We start from the raw sequence: 11,459 nt of genomic DNA on the forward strand, positions 1-11,459 counted from the left end.
TTGTTTGACCTTTTTAGTTCTTGCGGGAGAGGGGGGTGAAAGAGAAGGATGTTAAAGTGAAGAACAGCTAGACACTTTTTCGAGTAAGTTTTGAGGACCTTTATATAAAACTTAGTTTTCGATACACCTAAAATACTTCATAAACGTCTTTTCTAAGACTTCTAAAACATGTTTGACTCTCAAAAATGTATTCAAAATACGCATTAAATATAATATTAGAAAATTTAAGTTAAGGTTAGCATAAACTAGTTAAATGTATATATTTTTTCCTTTAGGACGGAGATCCCCAAGCATTAGAATTTCTCTTAAAAGCGAGTAACTATGACTTGTTTTCTTGGCATCTTCACTTACAGAAATAACATATACCATCTGAGGCAAATTCTGTTCTTTTTAATGTGTATGACATCTTTCTAAGTAGCCGTTGAGCAATAACAACCACCAGCCTGGCTCGGTCATCTTGGTTTACTAGTGGATTGCTGCCCAGGCTTAAGAGGTAAATCCCCGGGGAATGCAGAATTTCCCTCAATTTCTTCATGCTGTAACATTGAGAAAACATGATCAGTAGCTAAGGTGATAAATTGGAAAGCGTTTTGTTAGGGTGAAAAGAAGAGGTCCATGGTGATGGATCATGATTTCAAAAAAAAAAAAAAAAATCATGTGAAAAGGAATAGCGGTTCCTCTTGATGTATAGTATGCCTGTATTATAGTTTTTACAAAATTGTGAACTTGTGTAATAGTATAATAGGAGATATTGTTGAATTTCTAACTGTTTATACATTTAAATTCATATATGTAACGTTTGTTTTATCGATTACAATCTGAATTTCTAAGAAGCATGTTGACTTTTGCAATAAAGATGCAATATGGAATGGTTCACAATTGGAAAAAAAAGATAAAACTGTTACAAATTTAAAAGAATTTGGAAAATTTATGAACCATTCCAAAAATTATAACAATCACCAAAAGAGCTGTAATTCTGGCTTGTTCTGGAAAGAAAGAAAATGTATGTGTATGCTTGCTTGAGTGAGAATGAATGAGTGATGGATATGTATGTGTGTTTTATGTTGGGTTCATGTACATGAGAGAATGCCACTCAATATGAATTTGGGTACCAAAGTCACTGGCTATTAAATATTCAGTAGAATCACTCCTTTGACAGAGTGGTCTTGAAAATGAAAGAGAAGGGCATTAAAGTGTTAACTTATAAGTAACCTTTAACAGCCATATTTCTTTGTTCGTGGATGGATCTTGGTATCCCAGATAAAAAGTGCAAACAATTTTATAAAAGCAATTATTTTAATATTATCTTGAGGATATTCAAGATGCCTGCAAACAATAGGAAGGACATTTTTCTTAAGCACAATAGAGAGAAGGGAAAGAAACCTTGAAGAGATGATCTAAAGATATGACAGTTCTAATTGTGATGGATATTTGTGAGGAATAACGAGAGAAGGAAGTGATCTTACCCAAAAGGACTATGTGGTGATGGGAAAAGGAAGTATATATCACTTGGGCTCCTATTTTCTTGTTTTAAAAACTGCTTTTCTTATAAAATTCCCCTCCGAATGTTTATGCATTGTCCAAGAAGAGTCGTTCTTTAAATCTCAGCTTATACAGGAAAATAATAAAGAATGGGAGTAAATTTCATTTTCATTCTTTTCAAATAAACAGAAGTTTTATTCATATTTTGTGAATTAAGTAAATGGCAAATAAGCTGTGTGACCATTTGTTTTGAATAGATGATAATTTATCCAATAGATGTTTATCATAAACATTAGTCTAGGGCTTTTGGTGGGGGAGCCAGCATAATTTTGAACATAATTACATTTGTTTAATAGTAACAAATAGTACTAAAATGAGCTCTCATTAAAGAAATTATTGGTTTTATGTGGGTTTTTTTTTTTTTTACTGCTTTTGATGTAAGTTATTCTATAGCCAAGGATAAATTTTGAATCACAAGCCCCAGTTTACTGTCTAGGCTGGATCTAATTATCTTCCAGTAAACATAAGACATGAGTGAGTATGTCAACCTGCAGGACCATTTTAGATTAGAGAGTCAGGATTGCTTTAAACAAGTGGACCAACATTTTGCAAGTCAAACCTGCCCCATTTGGCGTCATTTTTAGTCTCAAAGATCTACTTGAGGGGCCAACCAACACTGACTCAAAAAAAGGCTATACACTGCTAATCCATGTATTACGAATCACCTTCATTTATGCTAAATCCATTTATTGCCAAGTGATCTCCTTCCTACAGGATCATCTACCATTTGGCCTCTTACCTGGTTCTGCAGTCGACCTTAGGTTAACTAAACCATCCCAAGTATTCTGAGATAGGCGACTTGATACAGGTGAAATTAAGGTCAGAATAGTGTTTGATAATTGTTTGCAGGATATTTGTGGTTTGAGTCTACTCTTAGACTTCTGCAAACATTTTTATTTTTTTTGGTTGTGGTTAGGAAGCGTGATAAACACTTTATATTTTTCCTTTCACGAAAGGTGAGCAAGGGAAGAAGTTCCTAATCTAATAGCCTATTAGTTTGTTTTCAATGAAAGTCTGTATTTCCTACATGCAGTTTTTATAGAGTTCTTTTTTGTTTTTAGTCCGCACTGCATGGCACGCGGGATCTTAGTTCCCCGACCAGGGATAGAACCCGTGCCCCCTGCATTGGGAGTGTGGAGTCTTAACCACTGGACTGCCACGGAAGTCCCCATAGAGTTCTATTACTTTGATAGAGTGATCCATTAGTTCTTAAAACATTTGAGTTGGGGTAATGGTTAGTGCTTGATCAGAATTTTTGTTCTTTACTCAAATCTTTGTTGGGGAGTAGGATTATAGAAATAAGCCTTTTAGTTGCCTAGCCATGTTTCTGTTGACTGAGTTTTCAACACTGCTTTGTAAGCACTTCATAAAAGTGAAATGTCTTTTTAACAGTTTTCTAAAGTCCTTGTGATTCTATCTCTTCTTAGTATGCCCCCAGACAGCTTCTTTTGTGAGATACTGATATATTTCTCTCAATTTGAAATGAAATTAGATAATAAGGGCTAACGTAGACCTTGCCAAATAAATGCGGTTTTTGAGGATGATTTGGCTTCAAGATTGAGGCTGCTCACATGTTTACTTTGAGTTCTTAGACCAAAGGCTGCCGATTTATCTGTGTAAGCTTCTGATCCTGTGTAAACTATCTAGTGCTAGTTCCTGAACCAGCCTCCAACAAAGGGTTATTTACTGTAGAATTCAAGATTTTAACATTTAAAGCCTGTAGGGGGCTCCAGAGGGCAAAATTTAGTGGGCCTTAGAGCAGTGACTGAATCTTTTTTCACAGCAACTCAACAGTGAAAAACACATTTTGCATTGTGACCCAGTATATACGTACACACAAACCAAACAAAAGTTTACCAGACAATGCTTACCCTTACAACCCAGTATGCACCTGATATTTTATTCTTGTTAGGACCCACTACTTGGCTTTCAAAATTGCAGTTTGGAAAACACTAACTTATTGAGTTTCAGGGTGAATTGCATTTTTAAATCCCTCTTCCTGTGACATTGTCAATACTATTTTGAGTATAAAATGATAAAATTTTATCTTCTGTGCTTTGCTTGGAAAAGTAGTCTGGGGTCTGAAGTTGACCTTTAGTCTAAAATTAAAGGTGAAAATAATGTATACATCAATCTCTTTATTGATTACTTGATGCTCTTGAGCATGAAGTTATTTTATAGTTTTTAATTTTTAAAATAGGCAACTGTGAGTGACTTTTTAAACTTGCCTGTAGTTTTATATTTTTGTCATTATTTGCCCTGGGGAGGGAGTGGAATGCTAGAATATTGGTGCTACTTTTTATGAAATCTAAGGCACTTTGCAGGAATTATTTTAAAAAAAAGAAAAAGAAAAACTGCCCACGAAGTCCATACAGCTACAAATACTTAGTGTCTGTGAATCAAGAAAAGATTATTTGGCTTTGAATTTAATTTTGCATTTAGAGTTCACCTTAGCTATCAACGATTCAAAACAAACCAGGTTTGATATCTCTGAGAAAATTGTACATATTCCAAAACTGTTCCATTGAATTTCACCCTTTTAAAACATATTCTCCCATAGGTTGATAAGAAATAGGAGATATTGATAAACTCATATAAAAAATAATTACTTAGTCCTTGCCACTTTTTTAAATCTTGGGCAAGTGTGTCATTTGTGTATTTACATGTCTGAGCTTTTCTAGTTTCTAAAATGTAAAGAGAAAGATTAAGAACATGTCAGTGAGAAGGTTGCCATATTTTCAGAAATCCATAGAAGAAAACTATTGTCTGCAAAATAATGAAATCAACACTGATCATGGAAATATACATTCCAGTATTTCTATCCTCTTGTCCATGTACATTCCTTTTCGGATTCCTCAAGCAATAAAACTTGACTTTCCTCTAACACCATGGTGACAAGTAAATATTTTTAATTAAATTGGTTGATAGTTTTAAGCTATTCACTTTTGTGAATTCAGTTCAGTACAAAGTATTGAATGGAGACTGTGAACCAGATAATGGCTCAGTAGTTTGCCTGCATTCTGCTTGCAGCCTTTTGAAGAAGGTGCTCCCTGTTCGGCTTTGAAAACTGAGTTTAGAAGAGATTAAGTGGCTTCCCAGAGGTCACACAGCCTGTAGTGGTGGCACCAGGATTTGAACATGGGTCTGACTCCTGCGCTCATGTGCTTAACCTCTGTGCCCTGCTGCTTCTAATAAAATGGGATATTGCAAGTCTGTAGAATGTCACTGGTCTTTTTTACTAGTGTCTGTCAAACACTGCCATTCTGGCTCCATCTATCTCATCTGCCCTGGATTGGAACCAGGCTCCCTTGGGGAGTGATACTTTAGGTAGCATATTGGAAACCACAGAACATAGCGTTTATAGATGCTAATTTGTGGGGAAGCATTTTAAAGTAATAATTTTTTGTGACCTCCATAATGTACAGCCAGCCAATTTGATACCTTTGACAATAATTTGGCTGTATCATAACCTATGTTTATTTTATGTTCAATTTTATCTTAAATATTTTTCCTGTGGCAAACAGAATTATGATAATCTTGCAGTATTTCTGCCTTGCTTCCTTGTGTTTTTCAATATTTCTGGTGACTTCTTTCTTTTAACCTTGGCGTTAAAAAAATCATGTTGTACATAAATAAGTTTACATGCTTTAATTTAATGATGTTTTCATATAGTATACTGAATTTTCTAGGCAGAAAGTGCTGAGAAAAGCAGTGTTTGTTCACAGTTATATTTATGCCATAGATTTTTTTTAAAGAATATATTCTCAGTGAATAAAACTGATGTTCATGTCATTGTTCTGCTGTTTATAGAGTTACTTGATTTTTTTACATGTTCAGATTTCTTATTTTAGTAATGTCATTCTGAATCCTTGTGGATTTCTAATTTTAGCTATTTTGGCAACTGAGATGTTTATTGACTACTAATGATATGATAATAATTGTCATCTGCAAAAAGGAAAAGATGTTAGCACCCTTGGGAGAAAGGGGGCTTTTTATTCTTTGACAGCCCATGAGGAAAGTAGGCATGTTCTAATAGATTCAACAGAAAAAGTTTTTTATTCTTGACAAATTTAGCAGCCATTGGGAATATTTCCAGTATGGGAACTGTATCAGGGAAATTGCTGAGACAAAAGAGAATGATATAACATTCTGCTGGTAACAGTACAAGTTTTTAGAAAGGTGTTTCCCCCCAAATTTTGGATTATGTCATTAAAAAAAAATCTCACTGTTGTCAAATGCTAAAAAAGCATACATGCTCTTTTTAAAGCATTATCAACATATTTTGCTTTGAAATATCAAAGATGGGGAACAATTTTATACATAGAACTTAATTTCTTAGAATTTTTTTTTTTATCTTTTGAAAAATTTCTACCAAAAACTTTAAAGATGTATTTATTTATTTATTTATTTATTTATTTATTAAGATTTATTTAAATCTTAATAAATTATACATTTCTGCACTTTAGCCATTCATGTGAAAATTATTTGGAATCATTGCAATAGAATGGTGCTGTGTGGTCTCCTGAGGCCCCAAGTATGTCAAAGAAGTTTCATCCACTCTTAGTTTTACATTTTTCAGTGACTATTATTGATAAAGTAGATAAAGCTGGACAAAAGTCTTTAAAGATTGAAGTAAATGATTCAAATCTGTGTAGAAGTGAAGACTTATTTATGTAAAGACTCTATGTTTATGACTAGCTTTTGTGCTTAGCTCCTAGTGTTTTTGGAAAGCTATCTATGAGTTGTAGGCACCTATTAATTTCTCAGAAATGGCTGTATCTAGGAAAACAATAAAAACAAAAAACAAAGAACCCAACTGGTATGATCAGACATGTTCGGAAAACTTTGAACATTGTAAAAACAGTTCACAGTGTATTTTGTCTCTCCTGTTTTACAAACCAGGAGGATTGCCTTTTTATTCATTTTGAGGTTTCCATGATCATCACTGGCTGTAGCTTGATGCTTCATAGACAGGGTGGAAGAACTGGTTACCGTAGAGAGTTTCACTTGTTTTTCTTTCTTTGTGGCCTACGTGAATCAGAATCCAAAGAAAATTTGCACACTTAAAATAGGAGAAAAGTACAACGACTTTTGATAGTGTTCAACATTTTTGTAGGACAATCCTTGACCGTTTTTGCCCAGAAACATGATGGGGTTTTTTTGTGTATGCCATAAATAAGAAATTAAGAAAACATGAGACAAGGAAAAATAGCCTGCACACAGAAGCCCTTTAATAACCGTTGAAAAAATGACTTGAAGAGCCAGGAGAGGTGATAAAGAAAAACCTATTTCTGCCTTTTATTTAGGGAATTTTTGTTTCATTTCGCCACAGTCAAATTTTAATGGTGCTAGCTTTGCGCAGTGGCAGTATCGTAGCCAATGAGGTTTATCCGAGGTGCGATTATTGCTAATTGAAAACTTTTCCCAATACCCCGCCATGACGACTTGAAATATAGTCGGCATTGGCAAAAAAAAAAAAAAAAAATTTACTGGTGCTAAGGAGAAATAATTGTAAACTTGGAAAGGGAATTGTGAAGGCTATTTTTATTCCCTGACGTACTCCTATAAATTGTTATTTTTCAGTTTAAATCTTGGTTTCTTTAAGCATGGTACCATTTTTGTGTTGTTCGTTTAATGTCACTGTTCCCAGTCAGAGAGGCATGGCGAGCAGAACTCCAAGGCTCCACAGGTCTGATGGAGGTAACTCTTCTCCCACAACTGAGGTGTTCCTCAGCCTTTCAGGGATCAAGAGAGCCCTAGCCTTGGTGTCAAAATAATATTGGCTGTGATTTCAGTGCTCATCATGTGACTCACTGTGCTGTATGGTTTCAAGCATTCTTATTTACTCTACAAGGTATACTATGATTTTTCCCTTTCTGTCCAAGGGAAATCTGAGGCACAGGCAGGTCACCGTCTCAAAGCAAAGCCAAGATTTGAAGCCACAATACATCTGACTTCAAAGCATGGCTTGTAACCACTGCTTGGTACTGTGCTCTCGTCCCAATAGCTGTGTGAGCTGAGGTTAATTACTTAGTCCTTTGAATGCTCAGTTTACTCATAAAATGGGCCTTATAATAACAGAGCCCATTTAATGTTCGCAGGATTGCAATAAGCATTAAATGAGATAGTATCTCTGAAAGTACTTTGTGAAATGTTAACCACTATTAGCAGATCTTCTAAGCTTCATCAAACTGTCTGAATGGAGCTGTTTTCAATTACAAGTGAATTTCTTACATTGGTTATTAAATCTTGTGGAATCACCTAAATAAATGTGCTTAGCAAATGTTGGAAAAAAGAGAAGGGAATACTTCATACCTGAGATTGCATCTTTATATTTCTTTAATATATCACATTAATCAAGTAGATAAAACCAGACTCTAGGTACTGACATTTCCTAATCCTTAGCAATTGTTAGTGAATATTACACGTAGCCACGAGGTGGGTCAACTACCTCGTGGTAGACGGTCAGCATGTTCTGACCGTTTTACAAGCCTCTAACTGCAGTTGGGTGAAGGGGCTCCATTTCCTGTCTAGAATCCCCTTACCAGTCTTCCACAGAAGAACGAAAGTATTATATATACTTATATAATATACCACAGAAAAGCCTAAGTATTCCCCCAAAGTCTCAAGCCTTTTGATCTGGGAATTTACTTAACAGAGCCAATACTTCAGAATCACCCTCTACTGGTTGTTCTGTTTTTTGCCATATGATCTGCTCCCGCTGGATAAGTGTGAATCTCTTAGTGTGAATCTCTTTATGCAAAATGAGATTTTTTTTCCTTGCTTTAACAATTCTGTTAAAATTGTTAAATTGTGGTCAGTGAATTATGCTTTAGGGTGCGACCAAAGGAAAACATTTTAAATAGAAAAATTAATGAAACTATTTTTCATAAAGAATATATTTGGAGGACACTGGAATTAGCTCTTGAATAGACATATCACTAGTACAAATTATGTGAAATAACCACATTGTTCATGGGTTTGGTGTTTCTGCGTAAGAGGCTGAAAATATTTAAAAGCAAGCTGTCATTTTCTCCAACTCTTTGTAAAATTATCCAAGTGTGTGAAAAGAATCACATTACAACTCTTAAACATTTCTTTTTTAGTGGGTTCTACTGTAATTATTTAAGCAAACATATTGATTTATTGAACATTCAAGAAGATACAGTTTTGGGGTTTTTTTGGCCACACCGCTCAGCAGGAGGGATCCTAGTTCCCCCACCAGGGATCGAACCTGCACCCCCTGCCCTGGAAGTGCGGAGTCCCAACCACTGGACCTCCAGGGGAGTCCAAGATAAAAATGTTTTAAACACTCAGATTGAAAATATATATGTTTTAGGAGGGCACCTTCCCTCTGCTCGCTTCCCCTCCTCACTTCGGACTTAACTCCACTATTAAAGTGACCAGAGGGAGACTTTCTCCTTTGCGACTCTTTCCACATCTCTATTTTACACTGCCTCAGGACATCATCTCTCTATTCGTAAACCTGCAGGACTTTGTCTCCTTTTTTTTTTTTTTTTAAACCTATTCCCTGTAACAAAGGATTCCCCTTCAGGAAGAAAGGAGGTCATAGCAACACGCTTCTCTCAGGGATCGCCAGGGGCACCATGCTTAATTCACTGCCATGATGGTACCATGCTTAAAGAAACCAAGATTCTTTCTTATTGTTGGAATGACTAACCTAATGTGAATACCCAGAAGCCAGGGGCGGAGTTGCACTTCAAATTTAAAATTAAAGCAGGGGGATAGCAGGTGTGAACTTTTTGGTACTGGCTCTATCTAGACTAGATCTGGAACATTAGGTAAAGGGACCTTTTCCACTGGTAATGAATATCACCTGTGGATTCCATTCTAATACTATACTGTAACCCCAAAGGGTAAGCACCGCAGAAGAAAAATGAGCCTCTCTTATAACCCACACAGAGCTTTCTTCAGGCAACAAACCTAAGAATTATGAAATCATTCAAACCTTTACAATGTTATAGTAGTTTTCACCCTGGAATAACAGGTTATGAGAGAGGCTGGGGCGTTTATGGAAGAAAAGATCATTTACTGTTGTTACTCTATGCATTGGTGCTTATACTAAAAAATAACTTACAGAATTTTTGAAGAACTTAGCACCAACTGCATTGCGTCAGGAACAAATGAGTGTCATCTGCCCATTAGTTTAAGGAGTATATTAACTTACACGATAAACACAGAGGGAAGATTCTTTCCCCTCATACGAGTTGATTTTGCATAAACTTATCAGCTCAGATTTTTATAAGAATTATCTCCTTCTTTCAAGCAATAAGAGCCTGGCAACACTGGGAAGAAGAGAAATTCTGGAATAGCTCTTAATTTTCTTCCTTTCTCCCACTAGCTGGTTTAATTGTTATTGCAATACACTCTGCAGGTATTTTAGTAATGGGTGTAATTCTGGACGTTGCTTTTTAAAGGTGATAGTATCTGTCCTAAAGTAAAAATACCTGAGCAGAAGCTTGTGCAGATCACTGAAATGGAAGAGTGGTCTGGAAATTGTAATTTTGAATAGCTTCATAGGCAAATTAGAAAATTTTGCTTTAATGTGGTACAAAACATGAGTATTACCAAGTTTGGGTAATTAGCAAATATTTAACTCTTCCACCTTTTTCCATTTTTATGGTTTATAGAGTGTGATTCTCCTTCAGATTAATTCCATTCTGCACTGTGAGAGTTTATGTGTTTTTACAGATCACATGGCAAATAAGCACGTCCTTCGGGTTAGAAATGTGTAGAGAGAGAAATGGAAATGTGACCAGTGTGGGTAGAAAGACCTAAATATACTGTTGCCGTATATCTGAGTGGCTCTTTGGATTCAGTTGGTCTGAGTACAGAAAGCAGTGCCAGTTACATGGCCCGACAGGTCGTGTTGTTTAATAAAACATAGAAGTGACACAGAAAGCTTTGGCAGCATGTGGGTTTGATTTTGTTAGTACAGCTAATGGCGTGTACGCTTTGCCCAGCTCCTGCATGTTTTCCCCACGTTGGACAGATGAGCTAATGTGCTACTTCCAGAGAGCTTGGTTTTAGGTAATAGGCTCTCCTCTCTTTGTGGTATTTCTATTTTAATTCCACAACCTGGTGACTGGTCCAGGGTTCATTGATGCTAAAGGAGTAGGTGTAGGGGATGGTGGAAAGCAGCAGAAGGATGGATACTAAAGCAATCTGTTATCCTTGTTTTGTTTCATGTCTCTTTCCTCTACTATTTGTGTGGGTTCTTGGCTGAAGCCATCTCAGCTAAGTAGGCACAGAGGGGAAAATGGACAGAGGCGTTAAAGAGAGGTTGATTGTGGAGGCAGGGCGGATTCTTGCCAGTGAGAGAGATTCTTGTGTGAAAGGGGAGACAGTCATTCTGGCCCACAGGAGAACATGATGCTGGTCTGCTGCAGCCAGGACAGGGTCTGCCCTGCCCCACCTGGTGGGTGACGCATAATTACCTGAGCAGCACGCTCTGCTCTCGTGCATGTATTGTGCGAGCTACTGAAAACAGCACCCCGCCCCTATTTTTTCTGGTAAGTAAAGCGGTATTTCAACCACATTCACTAACGGCCCATCAGTGGCACTCACTCATTCGAGACTCCCGCAGAGATTAGACAGGATGCCGGTTTATGCCCCAGCCTTATAACCCCTCTTCTCTCCATACAAGAAAACATTAGAGAGCGCAAGTGAGGGAGAGTGACTTCATTATAGGGGATAACCTCAAATCCACCCTAATTTATGACAGCGGATCTTTCATAAATATGGACACTCTAAATCACAGCAAATGATGCAAGACTTGCAAACGTGCTCTGACACAAGGTGTTGAGAATCCCTGCCTTGGAGTAGAAACTCCAACATCTGATTGCACACCAGAAGGTTCTGGGGAACTTTAAAAAATACAGGTTACTGGGCTGCAG

General features: G+C 36.6%; 1 non-coding gene across 1 annotated transcript; it reads left to right on the top strand.

Annotated features, from left to right (window-relative positions):
• The first annotated feature begins 6,892 nt into the window (after window positions 1-6,892).
• Window positions 6,893-7,030, top strand: LOC132487316 (U4 spliceosomal RNA). Its single transcript, XR_009531600.1, has one exon. It is a non-coding gene; the product is annotated as a U4 spliceosomal RNA (small nuclear RNA).
• Window positions 7,031-11,459: the final 4,429 nt, after the last annotated feature.

The sequence above is a fragment of the Mesoplodon densirostris genome, chromosome 3 (genome assembly GCF_025265405.1).
Source record: "Mesoplodon densirostris isolate mMesDen1 chromosome 3, mMesDen1 primary haplotype, whole genome shotgun sequence".
NCBI classification, from domain to species: Eukaryota; Metazoa; Chordata; class Mammalia; order Artiodactyla; family Ziphiidae; genus Mesoplodon; species Mesoplodon densirostris.